We start from the raw sequence: 24,027 nt of genomic DNA on the forward strand, positions 1-24,027 counted from the left end.
TAATAATAGTTTCTGTAATCTTTATTGTCAAGAGCAAAATCAGCGCTTCATCCTTTTTGTAACGTCTGATACACATTTTTATGCTCCCTGCACATCTAGAATGACAAGATAATGACTATGAATATTCATTAATGAAATACTCGACAAATTGGTGTAATAACAAACCATAGACACAAGACTCGACTCTCCATCCCTCGACAATTTTATTCATCCTAAACATTCAAATGTCGTTATTAGATAGGTAGGTAGGTATGTCACTCGCTGTCAGTTGTCAATTTTGATTAAGTAGATATATTGATATGTATTACCGTGGCGCGACCTAATACGACGTGTACAAAAATGCACTTACCTAAAGATATGTCTTTCTTTTTTTCCCGATAAGTGCCTAAATACCGTTTGCTTTTTGCGCTAATTCTTGTCAAATTTGAAAAGAGTTACTTATTAAAAGCAAAACAGTCTTAGTTGTTTGCAAAAAAATAATAACACATACAAACATAATATTTAAAAAAAAACAGTGTGAGACAAATATTGATAATTTTATCACGTCATATTTTATCAGCTAATATTCGGCGGCTGCCCTGATGGAATCCATCAATCAAAATGTTACAATCACTCAGTAGTATCTTCTTACCCCTAGTTACTTGTATCCATAGACTAGGAATCCTTTAGACGGAGTTTAGAGCAATTATTTCGTAAAACCGATGCTGCCAAAAATACGGGGGTGCGGGGGGACGAGGTGAGCGGTGAGCGCATCCCGTGCCGTGATTGGTCCGTTCACAGACACGGACCAATCACGGCACGGGATTGACTCGAAGATGGAGTAAAACTACCGTATAAGTGGAGAGGGGGTAGCGGTACTATGCTCAGTCTAGAGGATGTATTGTCTGTGCTTGTATCTACTACACGTGTCACGTAATATCACTTGTTTCTTCATGTGGCACGTAATATTACTGGAATTTCTACATATTTCGATTGTGCCTTAGAAGCCGACGGGATACGGAAGTACCTACACAACACAAGTACACTAAATAGAAATTCAAGTATTATTATAGGCTACATGACTCATTTTCATTTATGGTATCAATCGATCGGGTTTGATTTTATGATCAAATGAAGGGTACACGGAAAGAACATGTCTAGTCACTTTTTTCGGAAAATGAGATTTTTATCTCAAAATGAAGAGCTCTTAATGAACTATTAGTTATATCTTTTGCTACCACTGTATAATAAATGTAACACAACTTTATTTTTAGTTAAATAATACCTGGTCACGGAATTACCATACGTTTTGACATCGTTCCAAATTTTAAAACCGCGATTACTCAAAATGTTACTGAAGTGACTAGACATGTTCTTTCCGTGCACCCTTCAAATGTCTATATGGGGCCCATTGCATTAAAGTAACACAAAAGTCAGAAATTGTAGTCAAAGGCCGAGTCGCATTTCACTCGCGAAACGCCCTATACAAAACGGCAAAGGAACGTGACGTCAAGTCAAGGTCTCTGGGAGCCCATATTGTAGTATGGACAAAACAAGAAAATTGCGTTTTTGTCTGTGAAATATTGCGTTTATGTATGTATATAGTTGCTATACAATATTTTTTTGGATGAAATGTAAGGAATCGAATGGTTACTTTTATCCTACCCTTACTTTTATCGTTTTTGGAAGTTAAAAAAATAAATTAAATTTGAAACTTTCGGGTCCTGTATTTTTGTAATTTTTCAATATTTTATTTTAATATCCACATTATTGCGATAAATTGCTCGTTTGCTATCTATTTTACTAGATTTTGTTATAAAATTCAACATGTGTCATCATCCGTATTTCGTTACCTATTCAAGAGAAGGGCTACCTGCAGGACAAACAAGTTTAGAAAATCTTAGTACAGTCAGCAACAATAGCTGCTAAGCGGGCGACGTGTCCAAAATGATCTTGACGCGACTTTATTGTTAAGAGAATAAGAGCGCGTCAAGGTAATTTTGAACACCTCGCCCGCTTAGCAACTTCTGCTGCTGACTGTACTTATCCTGAAAGTTGGCAACAGGGCTGCTTTTTAACTTATTCCTTCGAAAGTTAGAAATAAGAACCTATCTTAGTAGTAGAACTGCTAATATATTTTTAACATATCTAAACAAAATTTTAAAGATATGTATAACTAGATAATACATCACTACATAGTACAAACAAAGTCGCTTCCCGCTGTCTGTCTGTCTGCCTGTATGTATGCTTAGATCTTTAAAACTACGCAACGGATTTTGATGCGGTTTTTTTAATAGACAGAGTGATTCAAGAGGAAGGTTTATGGATAATTTGTTAACCCGTGCGAAGCCGGGGCGGGTCGCTAGTATTCTCTATGATGAAGATTGCTCTAGGCCCTCTAAGGTCAAAATAAAAAAACCATGGAGGAAAGAGAGTCGTGTACCTGATACCTTTGTATGGAATAATTACCCATCCTGCTGCCTCTTAAAAATACTAAAACATTGTCTTTATACATGACTTTTAAATTATGTGGTATAAGTTATTTATTCAGAGTTCAGACCGACCCTGTATTTCATAGTACCTATGGGTTCAAACTAAACTTAGTTTGAACCCATAGGTACTATAACCAATATATAACTATATATTACTATGAGTGACTAGTTGCAGGTACATTGTAACAGCGATATATGAAGACAGCGCATAGCTCCAACACAGTTTGAGCACCATCTGTGAATAATTTGAGAAACGTTGGTCGTCAGATATATCAACCATTTTGCACCTTACTCCTTCGTAATAAGGTATATAATTGTAAATCATTGATCTTTAGTACTAGTGCGAGTAATTTATGTAGGATAGTTGTGAACTACGTACAAATTTATAGTGTTCGAATTCGAATTAGTTTTCATGTTTTGGATTTCCGTGACGAAATTTTTAATTAGTGCCTATTATATAGGTACATATTATATGTATCCAATATGATTATTTCGATAATTCGAGCCACCAGAAATTGTATCCGCGGGACACGGCACAGATTCAAATCCAGTCAATAGGTATTTTTTCGGTTTCAATGACGGTGCAGCGTGCAGCCCTACCCAACCCGTCTACCTCTACCCTGCACTAGCGCCATGTTTTTGTTGTTGCTCATTTCTGTTTTTTTATAATTTGAAAATTTTGATAAAAATGCATTTTAGTATTTAAACATAAACTTATGTAAATATTAAATTAATGGAATTATATTATTAGAACAAATAGATAATTAAAATTATGTATTCAATGTATGCAGATTTGTGCGTAACCCGATTACGATTAATTGGGGCTGGCTATTTCTCTTAAAGTGAAAACACGGGTTCCTGTTGAATGTTAAAATTAATTTATTGTAATAAATCTTGTTCTGTTCTAAAATTGGAATCTTGAGCTTTGCATGGACTTAGTGTAAGGCCTGAGTGGACGCTCGAGTTGGGCGTGCAGCGGGGCGGGGCTGCGTCGTGCATGTTAAACAAATGCAAACGTATAGGAGCGGCCTTACGCTTACGCTGCTCAAATTACTCCTGACCCCGACGCCACGCCGCACGCCCCGCCGAACGCTCCGCTTCGAGCGTCTACTCAGGCGTTACACTTAGATGCGCGAGGGTTAAACAAACTTTGTTATACCGAGTGTATTAAATGTGAACTACATATTAAATTTTTCTATTTCTCATAGTCGGAAAGATGTCATTGTTGTTCTAAAAGGTGTGCAGAAAGTGACACGTTTCTGTTCTAGAGCATTTTAATTTCCAAGTACTTACGTTTTTTTACGCAATAGAAATTTCATTTTTATTGGATTTTTTATACAATTCCCATTATGATATTTAACTCCCCATTCCTTAAATAACGATGCTTTTACCTCAATGGTTAATTATTGAAAGTACCCTCATTAAATGATATAAAAATGATACTTGGTCATGTTTTAAAAAACTCAAGTATTTTACTTTCCTCGTATTCGAAATGAAAAGTCGCGTGTTTAACTCGGGTGAAAGGCATCATTTCAGCTCTTGGTTAACAATCTACTATTGTCATTCATAAATCATAATCATAATTTTTAAGGCAATTACTACTAGCCAACATGGGGAAACAACACAAAATTTGCATCAAATTAGGTACTTTGCCACTCTTATGGATAAAATGTAACTTTTTCATCAGTTTTTGAAGAATAAACAGCCTTTACGAGTTGGTGTGGTGAACAATACTTTTCATTTTCGTGAAAACTTCGTTGTATTAGTTAGTCATAAAATTTAATAAAATATACCATCAAAGAATTCCCAGCAATACTTACGAGTATTTTATTTAAAGTATTATCGGCAAATTTTTGCAATAAATGCTCAGCTTTTATCATAACGAGTTCTCAGTATTCGATCAAAGCGCAGAGTTAATATTACTCAAACAACAGACTAATAGAATATATTTAATTGAATAATGTTACCTTTGTTTGGTATTTTTTGTGAAAATTACACTTTGATTAAATGCCCTGTTTTCTTGTTTAAAGACATCTTTTTAATTAGCTTGAGTGAATGTTCATGGGTGCATAGTTCTAATGAATTAGTGCGTTGTAAATTTATATCTAAGTATTAACTAAAAAAAATTGGCGCGTTGTTTCATTCGCTACTATTGATGTTGAGTGTACAGATCACAAAGAAACTAGTAACTACTTTTACTGAATATAATATAATAGAAATAATTTTAAACACAAAATAGAAAATTATACATAACAGAGAAACATAAAAGGATAAAGTGCTCCGAAATGACCTCAGCATGTTGCTGGCGACTTCCAGCGCTGATCTTCCGATGAGAGAACCGGTGAAACAATCACGACAGGTAATATGAATACAAAACAAAATTAAATAACATACAAAAGACAAAGACAGCAATACATTACAATAAATTATTAATTACTATGTACAATGCTGGGTCAAACTTGTCTTGACCGTACGTTACGCCTGACAGCTAGCGCCATGCGGTAGCTACGTAAACTAAACTAAAAAAAAACCGGCCAAGTGCGAGTCGGACTCGCGTTCCAAGGGTTCCGTACATTACACAATTTTTAATAATGTATTTTTTATGTGAAACGTAAGTGAAATGTATATTAAAAACCCTACTGTTTACTAATTTGATTATATAATCCTATTTTGCTGTAATAATGTGAGAGTGATTAACTAATTAATAACGACTCGATTTCATTACACATAATGATTACCCGTGATTAGAGCCTATTCAGATGAAGGCAAATTGGCCTGTTTCATTGCATTAGCACGAATGTAATTAATTTGCTTATAGATTTGAGCCTAAATTATTTTAGCTTTTCGACAAAATACGGTTTAAGTATGTACCTAAAATGTACCGCGGGTAGCCCGGTTAGGGCTTATTAATTTGAAGTAAAATAATACACATGGTGGCTAATGTACAGTTAGGGTTGCCAGATCGAAAGGCGCTATTATCGGGAAAAAGTATCAATTTTTCGGGATTTTGGGCCTTAAGTCGGGAAAAAAACCATTCAAATTAAATTAATTGTATTAAAAACAACGATATTTTACATTATTAGCACTACATCAGCTGCAATTTCGCCACGCGCGCCGCGCGCGCACGCTGACGGGCTCGACGCGGGTCGCTTGCTCGCTCGACGACAGTTCGGAACTTGAAATTATTGTTTTATAACGTGAAGCTGTTTTTCGGGACAATTTTCACTTTGTCGGGAATCGGGAACACATGCTAAAAATCGGTGGAATCCCGCCGAATCCCGACCATCTGGCAACCCTATGTACAGTCCCAATATGGGTCTAGGGAAGCCACTAGGTATGCTCAATAAAATTTACAGCTGGGTCGACACATTTTAGAAAAAGTTCACTTCTATGAACAATATTATGAAACGGTCGGAGTAGAAATATGTCATGTTTCTCTTATTTGAGTCTCAATTATTGAAAAATGTGAGTATCTCGTCTGTTTAGTGTTTCCAGATTCCCTTCACTTTTCGATGTATACACGCACTACAAAATGTGATGCGTATTATGACCCAGATGAGTCAATTTAAAAACATTTAAAACGAGAATTCTCAGTATAATTATATTTTTTCCCAAAACTATAATATAATGGCAAAGTTGAACCTTAAAAATAACACTGAGACTGAGCATAAGGAACGAAAAGCCAACGCAAACAGCTCTCGGGGCCGATACAGACGGACTGAAACCCGACTGCAATTTGTATGGGAACTGCACGATGACTGCAACGTCGGCGTGCAGTTCCCATACAAGTACAGTCGGTTTGCAGTCCGTCTGTATCGACCCTACAACTTTATAAAGTGTCATTCTATGGAACTTGCTTAATTGTCTCTGAATGTCAATTTACTATAGTGACTTTTGTTTACACAGTTAGCAAGTTCCATAGAATGACACTTTAGATCAGGCGCGGCCACATTTTAAGGGGGGCGCGGGGCCTCGGGGAACACGATGGCCTATTAAGCGAAAAGCGGGGCGTGGGAACTTCATTGAAGGCAGCAGGGGGGGTGTGCCTAAAAAAAGTTTGGGAACCCCTGCTTTAGATCGAATTATGTCGAGAAATTTCCGATTTGGGAAAAAACGTGAGCTACCCGTCTAATTGTGTCTAACATAAAATTTGTGTTATTTATATTTAATTAAATTACCTTTGAGAAAACAAAATATTTCCTAAGCTTACTTGTAAGTAGCTTACTTGCCAAGAACGGGGTCACTGGGTCGCAAAACATGAGTTTTGTTTATACGAATAGACTATGATATGAGGAAAACGTATGACATAAAACATCAAATATCTCTTGAAAAATTGCCAAGAGTTTCGATTAATTGATTGATGTGCCCAGAGAAGCAACCTCTTAACAAAATTAGAATTTTTATATTAAATAAAAATAATTTAATGTTTAAAAACACTCAAAACCATACATATATAACAGCGTCATCTGGCGCCTATATTTTAAATATCCAAGAATCATCGCCGATGGAACACTGCAACTAAATCGGTCGATCCGTTCTGGAGATAAATGGTAACATTCATTTGCACAAACACACAAAGAGTCTCTCAATTTAAATTATCTCATGAGAAAAATCGTTTTAAGAGTCTTCACGTCCGCAAATAACGCCTGTAGTTATAATAAAACATGACCAGTAATATATGATCTCAAGAGGGCGCTGTTATTTTCATGTATAGGTTAGGTTAGGTTAGGTTAGTATAGTATACAGTATAGTATAAAAAAAATTGTTCCAGTGAAATTCCGCAACATGGCGCGTGATCATATATTCCTGGTCAGGCTTTAAGAGCAATTGCACCGTTACTGACATTTGCCGCTCAACCATCAACCCTACATTTATTTTTTGACTGAGCTGTAGAAAATCCTACTTAAGAAACGTTCTTAAAGTCACTTTAAAAACGGGGTCCAGCTTAAAGTTATACCTACAATATCCCTACCAAAGCGCCGTCCACTAGAAAAATGGAAAGAGCATTTCCTCCGAAGCCTCGTTGGCTTTGTTTAAGCCGGAGCTATTCGAGTTTCCGCCTGAACGCTCTTTGATATGTAATCGAATTCGTGTTCGAGGTTCCTGAAGATATTCCGATCGCTATAGAGCGTTGGAAAGTTGATACGAGAGCCGGTAGGCTTATGACGTCGCGCTTTTGCCACCTGTCATCGTGGCCGTTACGTTGTCACAGTTGTCAAGGGCGAGCCGATGATGTGATAGACTAGTTGGGAAGCTATTGTCAACTGCCTCCCCCTAGAGAATAACATTAGTAACTAAATGTATAAGTATAACCCTCTGGCCCTCTCCCATCCCTTGGCCATCGGCCACATCAGCCACATATTAACTGCCCCTCCTAGCCTATCAGCTGGCGACGGCCATGATTAAGGAATGGTGGATACTTTTGACACATTGTCTCATCTGATAGTAATGAAATTATATTCATATATCATCAACTTTGAACCTCAGAGAATAAGACCCTACTCAGCATAATACCGCGGCAGCCGTGGCGCGGATTTTACTTTAAGTAGAAAGTTTGAAAACTTTTACTCGACTACGGATCTGTTCATTTTTATTAAAGGTAAGTGGGACATATCACCTAAAACTAAGAACGAATCGGCTCAATATTAATGACACTTCGGGACACAGTACATATATCCTTCTATTCGGTCTATTATCTCTTCACGCTTAAGCCGCTGAACCGATAAAATTGAAATTTGCTATGGAGATAAAACTATCTCCTTTACCTACCTATGTCCTGTACCTATGTCCTTTCCTGGGACTCAAACGAGTCCCAGGAAAGGAAATAGGTACGATAGTTTTTATCCCAGAAATCATCCCTTAAGGGGTCCCTATGGATGTGGTTTATGGAAAAAAAAGAAGGTAAAAAAAACAGAAGCGAAGATAAGAACAAGATAGAAGAAGACACAAAAACATAGTAAAGTAAGTTGGAAAGCAGAGCCTGAGCTTCAAAGCAGCAGATGAGCTGGGGCCTGGGACAGAGGAATCGAACGGAAGCGAAATTCTAGGGGACAAAACAACTTACGAAACATTTGTCTCCGGATTGGAGGGACGACATACGTAATGTAGCATTAAACAACAACAGAGCACATATGTTAGATTAGACAATCGATCAATTACAAGCACAGGGGCATCAAACTCCGCCGGGACGCAACTTGTTAACTACGACTTACATAGACGGGTGATACACGGAGCGGTGCGGTCCAGTGTTTCGATACTTTGACTTACTAAGTGATCGGAGGCTAATTCAAAATTAAATTTTGACATCAAAATTATATCTAGGTAAATGATGTCAGTCGCCCGTGCGAAGATATCATTTTGATGTCACAAAGTAAGTTGATGGGATAGTTTTTTTATGGTGAACTTGAACCATCAGTTTTGTCTATGATTACTAGCGAACATGGACTCAAAATCTGAACGCATTCACTTTGATGTACCTACCAAGGCACCTTATTAATGAAGCTTATTGGCAAGGTGCGAAGTCGGTGGAGGGAGAAGTGGCGCTGATTGTCACTAACACACGTAATCTTATGGAATGTCAAACATTAATACTAGCGTCAGCCGTTAGAACTAATTTAACTCGTAACATTTTACGTAGAAAAGCCAAAGAATTGAGGGCAGCGCCAGTCGTGCACCTAGCGAATGAAATACTGGCTGTTCAAAGGCATTTTCAGGCTTCAACCAAGAAAAGCCCAAAAAACCGGCTAAGTGCGAGTCGGACGTTTCAAGGGTTCCGTACATTAAGTCCGACTCACGCTTGACAGCACATTTCTAATAGGTTTTCCTGTCATCTATAGGTAAAGAACTATTTTGTGTATTTTTACAAAATTTTAGACCCAGATACTTTTTAAATTTTCTTCGGCCGACCGCGTTGTGTTGTTCCGTATGTTTCGCGGCTTAGGAACTGATGACGGGAGATTTGTATCTCCGCCGTAGTTGGAGTATCGCAACATCTTGCCCTGATTTACGGTCGCGGTGCAATTTATATGGATAGTGAGTGGATAAAAAAGGTCTTATGGAAAGGTTGAAATAATGGGATATATAATATATCTTTACTCGTAACAAAAAAAGACTTAAAGCACGATTTAAAATGCTACCATTTCATGTAATGGTCTGCATTGACCGTTCCATTTCATCATATGGCTTTTTATTGAGCGCATAATTATGTGTCGAAGTCTAGTCAAACGTCGCTTACCATAAGGACGAGATTTGCTTGTATCTTTATACGAATAACCTGTCAAAGCGTCCTTATGGCAAGCGGACTTTTTGCTTTGCTTGGAAACGACGCATATATGCCGATCAACGTTGCGTTGAGTATTTGAGACAGCGAAAATCATAAACGACACAATAATAAGATCCCGTCAGTAGATTGTAGAATCTTTCTGAGGTCGGTTAAAATGTAGTTAAATACCATTGAATAATTTTACGGTTTAGACTCACTTGTTTTAACTTAAGTCACTCGCGCGACATGTTTTGGAGAGCCTAGGTCTCCTTTCTCTCACTGCGAGGAGCGTTCACGACGGCCGTATATCGCGTTAGTATGTCTCACAACAGTTTAATTTCTATATATAGTTAAACCGTTTTATAATACAAGGAATCCACGAATAATGTCAAAATGAAAGCAATATTGTCCTCCATGTCATTAAGACTCAGTCAGCAATGTGTATCGAGGATGATCGAGGTAGCTATCAAGTATATTTGAACCCTCAATAGTAATGTTTGACAAATAAATAATTCTTTTTCTAGGAATGGCGATTGGAAGTTAGGTACCTACTAAATCTCATGTCAGGGACAATTTAAGCGTTAAACGAGGAGAAAATATCGAAAAAACCCTGTAATATATTGATTAATAGCACAGAACTATCACTTAAAGCACTAAAATCACGTAAGTGGATAAGCGATAAGTCTGACTAATATCCCAAATATTTCGCCCCATTACTCGTGACGCTGGGTTCATATTAGGCGGTTATCACACTGGATACGATTCGTATACGTCGCTCCGATGTTTGAGCGAGTCAACATTATGCGCGTATTATAGCGACAGGTTTTACGTTAGCCCCCTCTTACAACATTTTTAGGTGTAACAATAGATGAAAGCTTAAACTGGAAGGCACATGTACAAATCGTATGTAGCAAAATCAATAAGTTTGTTTACGCACTTAAACAGGAACGGAAAGTTACAACCGTCGCTACCGCAATTTCAACATACCGAGCATACGTAGAATCCACGCTACGATATGGTGTTCTAGCCTGGGGCAATAGCACTGATAAGGATAGGCTATTTAACGCCCAAAAAAATGTGTTCGAGCAATTTGCGGCCTCCCAACTTGGGAAAGTTGTAAACCTATTTTTAATGAACTTGGCTTACTACCGCTACCCGCACTATATATCAGTGTGGAAAGGTAAGTCGGGCCCTGGAGGGAAACTACCTTAAATCCTTAAGCTGGCTCATTTTACTTAATGGAGACATTCCTTTATTTTTAAAAATAAACAAAACTGCATTCAAAGTATTTTTCTTTTTTTCTTCAATTTGGCTTGTCTAAAAAAATCTTGAGTACTAATTATTACATTTTATGGATATTTTGTACGACAGACGAGTGTAAGACCATATGTTTCTTGGAGAAATGTTATCATTAACATTAACTGTATCGACTAGTAGAATAAAATTGCGAGTTTTTATTTCTTGGAATTTTTAGTCGGTTCGAGTCCCGGGCGAGGCAAGCGAGTTTTAGAAAATCTTTGAATGCAGTTTTGTTTCTTTTTAAAAATAAAGGAATGCCTCCTTTAAGTAAAATGAGCCAGCTTAAGGATTTAAGGTAGTTTCCCTCCAGGGCCCGACTTATCTTTCCACACTGTATATACGAAATAAAGATAAAGATAAAGATAAAAAACAGTTTATTGCCACAACTAGAAATCTTACATTCTTACAACTAGAAATCTTACAATTAGAATAAACACCTTAAACATACGAGGGGCGTTCAAAATATTCTCGGTATTGATATCTTACGACCTCTTCTAAAATTTCTTTCGTTACTGGCCGCTAAGGTTTATTCATTGACATTCAAAAAAAGTATAATTCTAACCGAGATAGTCTTTTGTTTTTCTGCAATTGCTGAACAAACATGAACATCCTGTGCGAATTGACAATGTTAACTAAATTAGAACATCGATGCGTGATAAAATTCTTGACAAAACAGGGTAAAAATCAAAAAACCATAAAAGAGGAAATGGATTGTGTTTACCGTGAGTCTGCTCCTTCTTTATCTACCATTCAAAAGTGGTCAAGCGAGTTTAAACGCGGAAGGGAGAGTATTGAAGATGACCCTAGACCTGGCCGGCCTGTAGTAGCTACTTCACAAGAAAATATTGATAAAGTGGAAAAACTTATATTGGAAGATGGTCGAGTGAAGGTAAAATCTATAGCACAAGTAACCAATCTCTCTATTGGTACCGTACATGATATTATACATGACCATCTTAATATGTCAAAAGTAAGTGCAAGATGGGTTCCGCGAATGCTGACTCGGCTTCAAAAAGACATGCGTGTAGCTTGTTGTTCCGATTTTATTGACCTGTGCGGTGAAAATCCTGATGAGGTGCTGCAAAGAATAGTTACTGGAGATGAAACCTGGGTTCATCATTATGACCCAGAGAGTAAACAAGAGTCCATGCAGTGGCACATTAAGGGTTCAGCTCATCCCAAGAAGTTGAAGGTCATCCCTTCAGCTGGCAAGGTCATGGCCACGATATTTTGGGATTGTGAAGGAGTATTACTAATCGATTATAAAGAAAAAGGTGTAAATATCACAGGACAGTACTACGCTAACATTCTACGTCAATTAAAGGATGTAATTAAAGAAAAGAGGCGAGGAAAGTTAACCAAAGGTATTCTGCTTCTGCATGACAACGCCCCCGTCCATACTGCTCATATTGCCAAGGCAGCTATTGTTGAACGTGGGTTTAAAACTGTTACTCACCCACCGTATAGTCCGGACTTAGCCCCCAGCGACTTCTTTTTGCTCCCCAATCTTAAAAAGGATCTGCGTGGAAATAAATTTTCTGACGATGAAGCATTGAAGGCGGCAGTGGAGGAGCATTTTTACACGAAAGATAAAAAATATTTTTACGAGGGATTAAAAAAAATAATTGATCGATCTTTTAAGTGTATGAACATAGGGGGGGAGTATATTGAAAAATAAAAATATCAAACTTTTCGTACTTGTTTGTTTTCATTCTCATACCGAGAATATTTTGAATACCCCTCGTAGTAGGTAGGAACTAACATTAATTTAAATTTCATATTGTTATAGGCAATGGGTACCAGTCTCAGCCCGTGCTAGATATGTGGCATGCATATATCCAGCGCTGATTTTCAGCCTGGCCCCTTCTATATATATATATATAGATATACGTATAACATATATATGTCGGCGACGGATGGTCCCGATGGCGGTGGGCGCGTGGGGGTAGTACCTAGATGTATTACTTCACAGCCAAAATAGTAGGTATGCTACCAACGCATGAAATAAACATTCGGACTCATTAACCATACTAGTGCCTACTATTATTTCAGTACTAAATAAACGATCTTACGATGGAATCGTATTCAATAAAAATAAAAAGATCACATGAAATCGTTCAAATCTTTATTTAAGTCAAACTACACCGGCTCCAACCCTACACCTCTGACCCGAGAAGATTTAACCCGGCAACAAACTCGGCGGGACACATCTTTTCAAAACAACACATAGTTTCTTTATTTTACAAAAGTAAGCTTCTAATGGCACATAAGAAATCAAAATAACACTTGGAATAAAACACTTAGCTAAACGGTTAAACAACGTGAGAATCTATAAGCTTTCAGAATAATCCTTCAGGTGTAAGCCTTCAGGAACGTAGCGAATTAGGCACGAGCTTGGCTAACGTCCGATCTCTAGCGCGGTCCGATCAAGAAGAAGGAAGCCAGTTCCAGCGGCGGAGCCAACCGCTCCCGCCTCCAATTCAAGTTGGTAAACCTGCCTGACCAGTCTACCAACATAACGACAAAAATGCCTGCTCGTGCCTACGTTCACTCAAGATACTACGTCATCTTGACGTTCCAAAGCCTTCTACCTGTCATTTTAGTTCAACAATACGCCAAACATTGCTAATCGATTTTATACAGGCGTCTAACTATGAACTGTAATGCTGCAATACGTCTTTCTGGTGTCTCGCTCCGACACGGCCGTCCTGCGCTACACACGTCCTCGTGTGTGGGTGTACGCATTTGATTCTGTAACAAAACATACAGCACAGTATCTCATTGCTCGGTCATTCCTGACCAACAATTTGGGTCTCACTCAAATTACTATTAAAATCAAACTTTGTTATCAATCAAACCAGAAAAAATAATTGTTCAAAATTACTTTAACAATCCTCAATTCTCTAGTCAAAAATAGTCCATCGAGCAACGACTAAATAAAAATAATCATCAGTAATCATCGCCGCTATCTAACGGATACACTCCAATAATCATCGCCTCCATCTGGCGGATACTCTCAAATTTATGTGAAAACAGAACAATCCCAAACATCAAAAACAAATCACAACGGCTCTAATTCATTGCTCGACAGTATCACTACTATTGTCGTCAATACCAACTTACGGGGAAATTATCTGGCATAAAAAAAAAATTGGTCATATGTGATCTAAATTTCTGTAAGACATCTTAAAATAAATGACATTCTGAATTAATAGTTCCAATTTTACTCATATGAACACAGTACATAAACGGGAATTCATTTTTAACAAAACAACACCAGTCCTTCGGTGCATTGCCAGTCCCTCGGCAGATACCAGACCCTCGTCAGAAGTAACCATCTCAGCCGCGTAAGTGCTACTCCTCACAAAGAGCATTCTGCACATAAAAAGCAGACCACGTGCACATCTTACATGCTCCGGCACTTCTGATGCGGTCACTAAACAATACCCAGTCCATCGGGCATACTTTCAGTTCATCGAAAGCAAAACAGTATTGCCCAGTCCATCGGGCGTGCCTTCAGTCCATCGAAAGCATGACAGTATTGCCCAGTCTATCGGGCGTGCCTTCAGTCTATCGAAAGCAAAACAGTAGTGCCCAGTCCATCGGGCGTAATTTCAGTCCTACGAAAGTACAAGCTTTCAGTCCATCGAAAGCACAAAAAATTGTTAAGAGTGAATCCCGAAAAGAAAATAAACACAGGCGTTACAATCATGTAACTCAGAATTACTGACACTATCAGCGTCAACTGATCGACTGAAACTGAACTTTACTGATCAAAATAACTGAAAATCGCCTTTTACTTTAGCTTTTACAACAGAAACTCGCTCAAGAGTTCTAAACAGATGTAAGACATCTCAAAATAATCCCAACGAAATGGGAACTGCTCACCAGCTTAATAAAGTATGATGCACGCGACCAAGTCAAAGGTGGTGGTGGTGAGGTCCAACCCAAGCACGGAGGCTGATCCTTTCCGCTTGCCGTTGCCGTTGCTGCGGCAGATTGCGAGGGACACGATGTGGTTCAACATGGCTGGCTGTTACTGAAATCATCATTTGCACGGTATCAGGTTTATCATGTATGCAGGCTAAACTCAAAAGGTTTATGAAATGCAAGGTAGCAGTCACAAAAAACATGTTTCCAATGTATACGGGATTTCAAAAATCTCAGAATAAAATTTAAACTTCAATGAGTTCGTTTTATTTCCTTCTATGAACAAACAAACGTGTGTTCCAAAAATAAGTAACACGGTAAAATGGGCCAATACGAAAAGTGACAGCTTATTAGTTACGTTCGACTGTTATGCTTCGCCATTACACTCAAAATAAAATTCACTAATAAACAATTAGAACGAAACCTGTCCTTTTATTTCCAAATCTCCAGCACAGAAGATACTGCACAGCCGCCTCTGTATCACGGGCGCAATGGCGTCCGCAAGCTCGCTCGGCTCCGGCTGCAGGACACTGTAACATTAATTTTCATATGCGTAGCTCATGTTTCCATAGTATACACGATTTGTGATCTATCACGGCATTACGAGCAATAATTTGTCGCAATTTTATTAATTACTAAACATTACAGGGTAAAGATTACATAATGCTTGCATTGGCAAATCAGCAGGATCAATTTCTAACGGTGCATTGTATTTTTATGAAAAAAAATATTTTTTGAGGGTAGATGCACAAGTGAGTGATGAAATAATATCACGTCGCGACAGCCAATATTTGATTTTAATTAACAATATGGATTTCACATCAAAATAACTTAAGATCACTTAGATTTCAACGGATTTTAAAAATTATTTGTATTTTCAAATCAATTATTGAGGGTAGATTCACAAGTGAGCGATGAAATAATATCACGTCGCGACAGCCAATATTTGATTTTAATTAACAATATGGATTTCATACCAAAATAACTTAAGATCTCTTAGATTTAAATGGATTTTAAAAATTAATTGTATTTTCATGAAAAATCAATTATTGAGGGTAGATTCACAAGTGAGCGATGAATAATATCACGTCGTGATAGCTAATACTTGGTTTTAATTAACAGTATGGATTTCAAATCAAAATAACTCAAGATCGCTTCGATTTAAATGGATTACAAAAATTAATTACAAAGAAACATAACGATCCCAGACATGACGTCACGTAACTACCGCTATGCTCGACTGCCTCAATCATAATTCACAATTTCACAATAATTCTCACCAAATAACAATGAATTACACTCGCCATTCAATCAAGGTTAGACACGTGAGCTTACCTTACCACGTGTTCAGATTATGGAATGTAGGTCACCAGAAATACACCACGCTCCCAGGTGGCTGTGTAAGCAATACATGAAACTCCGCATCGATCCCACTTGCTGATGTCGGCGACGGATGGTCCCGATGGCGGTGGGCGCGTGGGGGTAGTACCTAGATGTATTACTTCACAGCCAAAAATAGTAGGTATGCTACCAACGCATGAAATAAACATTCGGACTCATTAACCATACTAGTGCCTACTATTATTTCAGTACTAAATAAACGATCTTACGATGGAATCGTATTCAATAAAAATAAAAGATCACATGAAATCGTTCAAATCTTTATTTAAGTCAAACTACACCGGCTCCAACCCTACACCTCTGACCCGAGAAGATTTAACCCGGCAACAAACTCGGCGGGACACATCTTTTCAAAACAACACATAGTTTCTTTATTTTACAAAAGTAAGCTTCTAATGGCACATAAGAAATCAAAATAACACTTGGAATAAAACACTTAGCTAAACGGTTAAACAACGTGAGAATCTATAAGCTTTCAGAATAATCCTTCAGGTGTAAGCCTTCAGGAACGTAGCGAATTAGGCACGAGCTTGGCTAACGTCCGATCTCTAGCGCGGTCCGATCAAGAAGAAGGAAGCCAGTTCCAGCGGCGGAGCCAACCGCTCCCGCCTCCAATTCAAGTTGGTAAACCTGCCTGACCAGTCTACCAACATAACGACAAAAATGCCTGCTCGTGCCTACGTTCACTCAAGATACTACGTCATCTTGACGTTCCAAAGCCTTCTACCTGTCATTTTAGTTCAACAATACGCCAAACATTGCTAATCGATTTTATACAGGCGTCTAACTATGAACTGTAATGCTGCAATACGTCTTTCTGGTGTCTCGCTCCGACATATATATATATATATATTTTTTTTTTTTCTTTCCGGTCGGTCTGTTTCACTACGGCTAAACTAAGAATAGGTTGCAAGATGTGTGCGACTGTATACAATATATATAAATTGTTTGTGTGTGAGTGTACGTGTATGTAATTAATTAAACTTTGATTTAGATTATTGATTTTATTATTCATTTTATTTGATTTCCTATGAGCTAGTTAGGAGTTTAAGTGAGGGGGTGGTTTCCCTTTTGCAACTGGAGAAAGTGTGCCTTGACCAGTTTCTTGAAAGTAAGTAATGGCATCGGACTCCTTAACGGTGGCGGTAAGTCATTCCAAATTTTCGTTGCTGCATATTTGAAGCCAATAAAAACTTGGTCTTATGTTTTGGGACAAGCAAGACGTTTTGTCGCTGACTTCTCACAAGTTTTTTGTGTGCATCCTGTGCCCATTTTAGTTTTTCGTAAAGATAAGGAGGCTTTTCAAATTCAAATATGTATGTTTGTCAGCAAAAATAAGCATCTATTTAAAAAGGCAGCTGACCTGAACCAGCGTCCTCGTAGAGACCCTAACAGGCTCGTATTAGATGTTACTCCAAAACTAACACTCTACAGTAAAAGCTGTCTCAAAATGTGTGTTAAGCTTTTTAACAAATTGCCTGATCACCTTAAAGAGTTGAATGCCAAAGCTAAAACCAAGGCTCTATACGTAAATGGCTACATGAAAAAACCTTGTATAATATTAATGAAATTTTAAATTGACGGTTCCTGTAATTAATTAAATTTCTTAGCTTTAGCATTGACATTTGAATTATGTTGTATATAACTGTCTATTTTGATTAATGTGTTGTATGTCCTAGAGTTTAAGGTGTAAATTTGCATGCTACTATGTAGTTAATCATGTGTTACCTAATAACAATAGCATAAGAACCACTGTACCATGTTTATTGCAAATAAATGAAATCTAAATCTAAATCTTAAACCTGACTTGATTAAGGGTCGGTTGCACCAAACTGTTTGTCATCGTTAAAGAGTTCGCTAAATTTTATTGTATGGAAAGTTTCATAGTACCTAAACCGCCGCGGCGCGCCGGGTGACTTTGATCAGTCTGTCAAGTGCGGATGGTGCAACTGGCACTTAGGGACTTATATGTATGACTGTATTACACAGAAATGGATACTGGTACTAGGTTACAAGATTGTGTCAAAAATAACAGAATTTTTTGGACCGTTGCCAACTTTTAGACTGCAATGTAGAGAGATAAGATGTTATCGAATAACAATTTTACTTCGATGAAATTTTGCTGTTAGGTTTCGTAATGGAATCGGCAGGACATAACGGACCTTATAGTATATGTTACTTATTAAAATACTATAGGTGTCACCCTTGAGCAATCTTTGACGTCACTTTAGGGAAGCGAAAGACGTCTAATTTGCTCGTTTTCCTCTAAATATTAGAAGGAAAGTAAATTATGAAGTAATTTGAAGGGTACACGGAAAGATTAGAAGATGTGTAGTTTTTTTTTTGAAAAATTCGATTTTAATCTCAAAATGTAGAGCTCTCAATGAACTATTAGTTACAGCTTCTGTTGCCTCTGTAATCATAAATAATAACCCCTTTTTTTCTCACTTTAGAAACAATAATATGGTTAATTATGTAGATCGTTCTTTTCAAACCGCAATAACTCGAAATGTTGTCAGAGTGACTAGACATGTTCTTTCCGTGTACCCTTCATTTGACCTCGTACCAAGTATGCTATACCTATATAAATATAAAACTCTTCCTTTAATTAACAAAGATCGATACTCTATCAAAATATGTATATCCTGTTACCCGTCTTACCCTCATTGCCGTATCGTAATACATCATCCTCAAACCGCGAGCAAGATGGCGCACTTCAGAACTTTGATTACATGCTCGATAGATGTCTCTGCGTTGATTACTCCAGTTTATGGACTGAATTAACGGCATCCTTGCCTTTCGATAAGGCTGAAGCTTTAAGCAAAAAAGCCGGAAGAACCATTGGAAATTCGTTCAATAGTTTACCGTATCCTTGGGTAACAAGTTCTATTTTGAGTTATGCACTCTTGGTATACTGAGTGACCTGAACTTTGAGGATATTTTTAGTAAAAGGGTCAGTTTTTAACAAAAGGAAGGGTAATTATTTTAATAAGATGTGTTTTAATGTTGGTTTCATGTGCACCAATAGTACCTAACGTTGAAATTAATAAGGTAATTTTGATAAATGTGATGTTAACGAGAGAAGACTGTATTTTAACTAACTTTATCAAATTAATACAAAGTACAACTTTGAATACGAAAATCTTTAAATGTCTATAAATATTAAACTTCTGTTACTAAACTACAACGAACTGATAGGCCCGAATAACCCTTTAAAGTATTAAAAGGCTATAAATAATCCTTAACCCTATCTGGAAAAGTCGAACGGCCGAACTTGTAATCGCTGGCCACTAATTCCTGGCGTAATGTTCACATTGCTGGCCGCTAGTCGAAAACTTGACCGAGCTTAGGCCAAAAATATTTATTCGTCTCGCGTCGAACGATGCTGATAGTCCTTGCGAGTACGACAGTTAATTTTCATATGGAGTAGATGGCAGTTTTTTTTGAATTAGCACATTAATTTATTTAGAAATGTACCATTTACCTAAGTATTAAAAACACAGTGAAACATATTTACCAAATCAATTAAGATTTATTAAATTAAGCCAAAAACCAACAGAAATTTGATGGAACTGTCATAGGGATCATCGTTCGATACTACAGGCATAAAGGATGACTCACGCTAGAACCCTCCGGGTCCAAGCCGAGGCGTCCGACACTTAGTTTTTTATAAAAAAACCGGCCAAGTGCGAGTCGGATTCGCGCACGGAGGGTTCCGCACCATCAACAAAAAATAGAGCAAAACAAGCAAAAAAACGGTCACCCATGCAAGTACTGACCCCGCCCGACGTTGCTTAACTTCGGTCAAAAATCACGTTTGTTGTATGGGAGCCCCACTTAAATCTTTATTTTATTCTGTTTTTAGTATTTGTTGTTATAGCGGCAACAGAAATACATCATCTGTAAAAATGTCAACTGTCTAGCTATCACGGTTCGTGAGATACAGCCTGGTGACAGACGGACGGACGGACGAACGGACAGCGGAGTCTTAGTAATAGGGTCCCGTTTTTACCCTTTGGGTACGGAACCCTAAAAAGCCACTTTCGAGCCTCGGTGGTCACGTGGAGCCTTCTATAGAAAACTAAGTGTCGGACGCCCCGGCTTGGACCCGGACCGTTCTAGTGTGAGTCATTCTTAAAACAGCTACGAATTACGCTTTCCGTAGTCGACAAGTCGTAAAGTTATAGTTTCAGCATGATGTTCATCACTCTTGATGGCTACACAGTACACATTGAATAGACTATAGAATCTACGTGCTGGCGTGGGTTGCGAAAGGGTTTGCAATCTGGATCTGAAATGTATGAAATTATCCGGATCCGGATCCGCGGATCTTCCCATACATTTCAGATCCGTCGTGCAAACCCTAGTTGCGTACCAATGGTTAACTCCAGCGTTTGACTCTGTAATGTGGAATAGCAACCATGTACCTATTTGAGTACAATCTGAAACGGAGGGAACTTAGCGCATCACTTGAAGTTGGCAAGTTTGGGCCGTAACTGAAGCCTTATCTAGTTGTACATCGATATAAGGCCCGCGCCCCGCGCGGGCAGTACCATTCGCTAGTCTTGTAGTGACTGAAGAGCGCGAGAGGGTTCAGTTTCATTTCAACTAAATCTTAAATAAATTGTCTGTCCAAAGACTCACCAGGCTCGTTTTCTACAGCTTTGTATATGTTTCTAAATAAATGTACCTATGCAAAGTGCCATTTTTAGGGTTCCGTACCCAAAGGGTAAAAACGGGACCCTATTACTAAGACTTCGCTGTCCGTCCGTCCGTCCGTCCGTCCGTCCGTCCGTCCGTCCGTCTGTCACCAGGCTGTATCTCACGAACCGTGATAGCTAGACAGTTAAAATTTTCACAGATGATGTATTTCTGTTGCCGCTATAACAACAAATACTAAAAACAGAATAAAATAAAGATTTAAGTGGGGCTCCCATACAAAAACGTGATTTTTGACCGAAGTTAAGCAATGTCGGGCGGGGTCAGTACCTACTTGGATGGGTGATCGTTTTTTTGCTTGTTTTGCTCTATTTTTTGTTGATGGTGCGGAACCCTCCGTGCGCGAGTCCGACTCGCACTTGGCCGGTTTTTATAGAACTCGCTAACTATGTAAACAAACCGCCATATTTAAATTGTCAAAAAATATGAATTTACCAGTGACTTTTGTTTACATAGTTAGCAAGTTCCATAGAATGACAACTTTAGTTTATAGTGTCTGCTTTAAAACTTTAATCAATTGCCAATCCTTTTTTTAATGTGTTTAAAAACTTCCAATAACTAAATCAACGTCGCGATTAAAACTTAATTACTACGCTGAAAAGCATGCAACAAGGCACTGCAAATGTTTAATAACTTCGACATATTTTAATGACGGCTCGTAGCCGTTAAGTTTAACGGTGCGTTACATGAGGAGCGTTGTTCCAATTGCCGACCGCTTTTGCGAGTCGTTAGCTCAGGCAAATCAGTAGGTGCAGTGAGTTCAGGGCGCGTTTAACGTGCCAATCGTTAACGTTCCGTAGCGAACGAAACGCAACTGTTACGCTACGGCTTACGTAGGCGGACAACGCGCGAACGCGGCGCGGCGCGGCGAGGATGAAACAAACCGTTGATACGTATAGGTATGTCCTACTTGTACGTGAGCGATTTAGACGCGAAGCGGCGCGGCGGCCGCGCGGCGTTCGCGCGTTGTTCGCCTACGTAAGACGTAGCGTTACTGTCACACTAATATGGAAGATTGATTAGAGAGACACAAGGCGATTCGATGGCGAAGCGCAGTCGATTGTCACCTTGGCTAGGCCGCGCATAGCCAACGTGCCAATCGTTTACACTCCGTAGCGATCGAAACGCAACTGTCACTGTCGCACTAATATGGAAGAGTAATAGAGAGACACCAAGCGATTCGATGGCGAAGCGCAAGCGATCGTCACCTTGGCTAGGCCGCCGGTCTTCCTCCGACGAAAGCAGCGCAGCTGAGCACTGAGCGGACGGCCGTGCGTGCTTGGGATCGAATTGTTATTTGTTGTTATTTTTAACAAAAAACAAGTATTCGTTGACATTTATCAAAAATCAAATAAATTAATAGCTTTTGTGTAAATTACATTTTAACGGTGCGTTTTAGACCTAAGTACCTACGGGTTTTTTTCTAGGTATCGGGTTTGTTTAATCAAGTTTGGAATCGATGAAGTTACTATTTCTTGGCAACCATAATTATGATCTAAAAAATTCTCGGAGGAATAATCCAATATGGAGTGGTGACACGCACTAATTTCTATGTGAAAAATTCTGCCGTTTTCGGCGCGGGGGGCGAGGAACGCACACAAATAATGTAAACACTAATGCATTTTTTGCATGCGTCGCTACACACGCACACGACAAAATTATCAAACACTAGCATAAACTATATTCACACAAATACAAGAACAAACACAGACAACCCTGTCCGTGAACGAGATGATGTCAGTTCTAAGTAAACGTAGAAGTGCGAGGGACTTGTCGATAATATTGTCGATATTTTATTGACTGAATTTTAACTGCCTGCTTTAGTCAATTATAACCATCAAAAACATTACATGTGAAAACCGGCCAAGTGCGAGTCGGACTCGCGCACGGAGGGTTCCGCACCATCAACAAAAAATAGAGCAAAACAAGCAAAAAAACGGTCACCCATCCAAGTACTGACCCCGCCCGACGTTGCTTAACTTCGGTCAAAAATCACGTTTGTTGTATGGGAGTCCCACTTAAATCTTTATTTTATTCTGCTTTTAGTATTTGTTGTTATAGCGGCAACAGAAATACATCATCTATGAAAATTTCAACTGTCTAGCTATCACGGTTCGTGAGATACAGCCTGGTGACAGACGGACGGACGGACGGACGGACAGCGGAGTCTTAGTAATAGGGTCCCGTTTTTACCCTTTTGGTACGGAACCCTAAAAAGGTGCAAGTCTCGCAACGCTTCTACTACAAAAAAGTTTTGAGATGTAATGCTAATGTGAAACCAAGTCGGTTATCATCGTAGTGTACCTTTACTTTACCTACTATTTGTAGGAACTGCAACAGTAACTTTGTAATAGCATATATTTATATGGAATTACAAACTTACTTATGCAGTTCTTAGAACTTTAAAACGTGACTGATATTGCAATATTTTTAGGTTTTCGATGGCTTGGTAAGCTGAAAACTACTTATGTTTAAAATTTATTGCATCTTTTGGAAATCTAAAAAAATAAATCAAAATAACAATATATTTATAATAGCTGTGCCCGCGGCTCCGCCCGCGTGGAATTCGGTCTGTGTCAGTAAGCTAATTCATCCCTAATTTCTCTTTCTCTCCCCTGGAGGCGGAACTTGAAGTAAAGTTGACAGATGGATACGATTAGCGGACTGAAGTCCAGATAAAATATTTTACAATTAGGTAGGTACTTACCACTAAACAAAACTACACTCCAAAACCAATAGTTTTTTTCGCCCTTATTCCAATATTAGACGTGATTTAAACGACACAGAGTTATAGTAGGTGTATAACGGACCCCTGCGTGGGCAGGCGCGATGTGTAGCCAACGCGCCCAATGAGGTGAAGGGGTGATTTCCCCAAGAGTCGGGTCCGAGTCCGGACGGCCGCTGGCGAGGTTGCGGAAGAGTACTTCGGCGTTCCTGGGACCTCGC

General features: G+C 38.6%; 1 long non-coding RNA gene across 1 annotated transcript in view; it reads right to left on the reverse strand.

The window, feature by feature from the left end:
• LOC134653614 (uncharacterized) overlaps positions 1-24,027 on the reverse strand; it is a 356,188-nt gene that overhangs the window by 19,811 nt on the left and 312,350 nt on the right. The gene's annotated exons all lie outside the window — the stretch shown is intronic.

This window comes from Cydia amplana, chromosome 13, assembly GCF_948474715.1.
Source record: "Cydia amplana chromosome 13, ilCydAmpl1.1, whole genome shotgun sequence".
Classification (NCBI taxonomy): Eukaryota; Metazoa; Arthropoda; class Insecta; order Lepidoptera; family Tortricidae; genus Cydia; species Cydia amplana.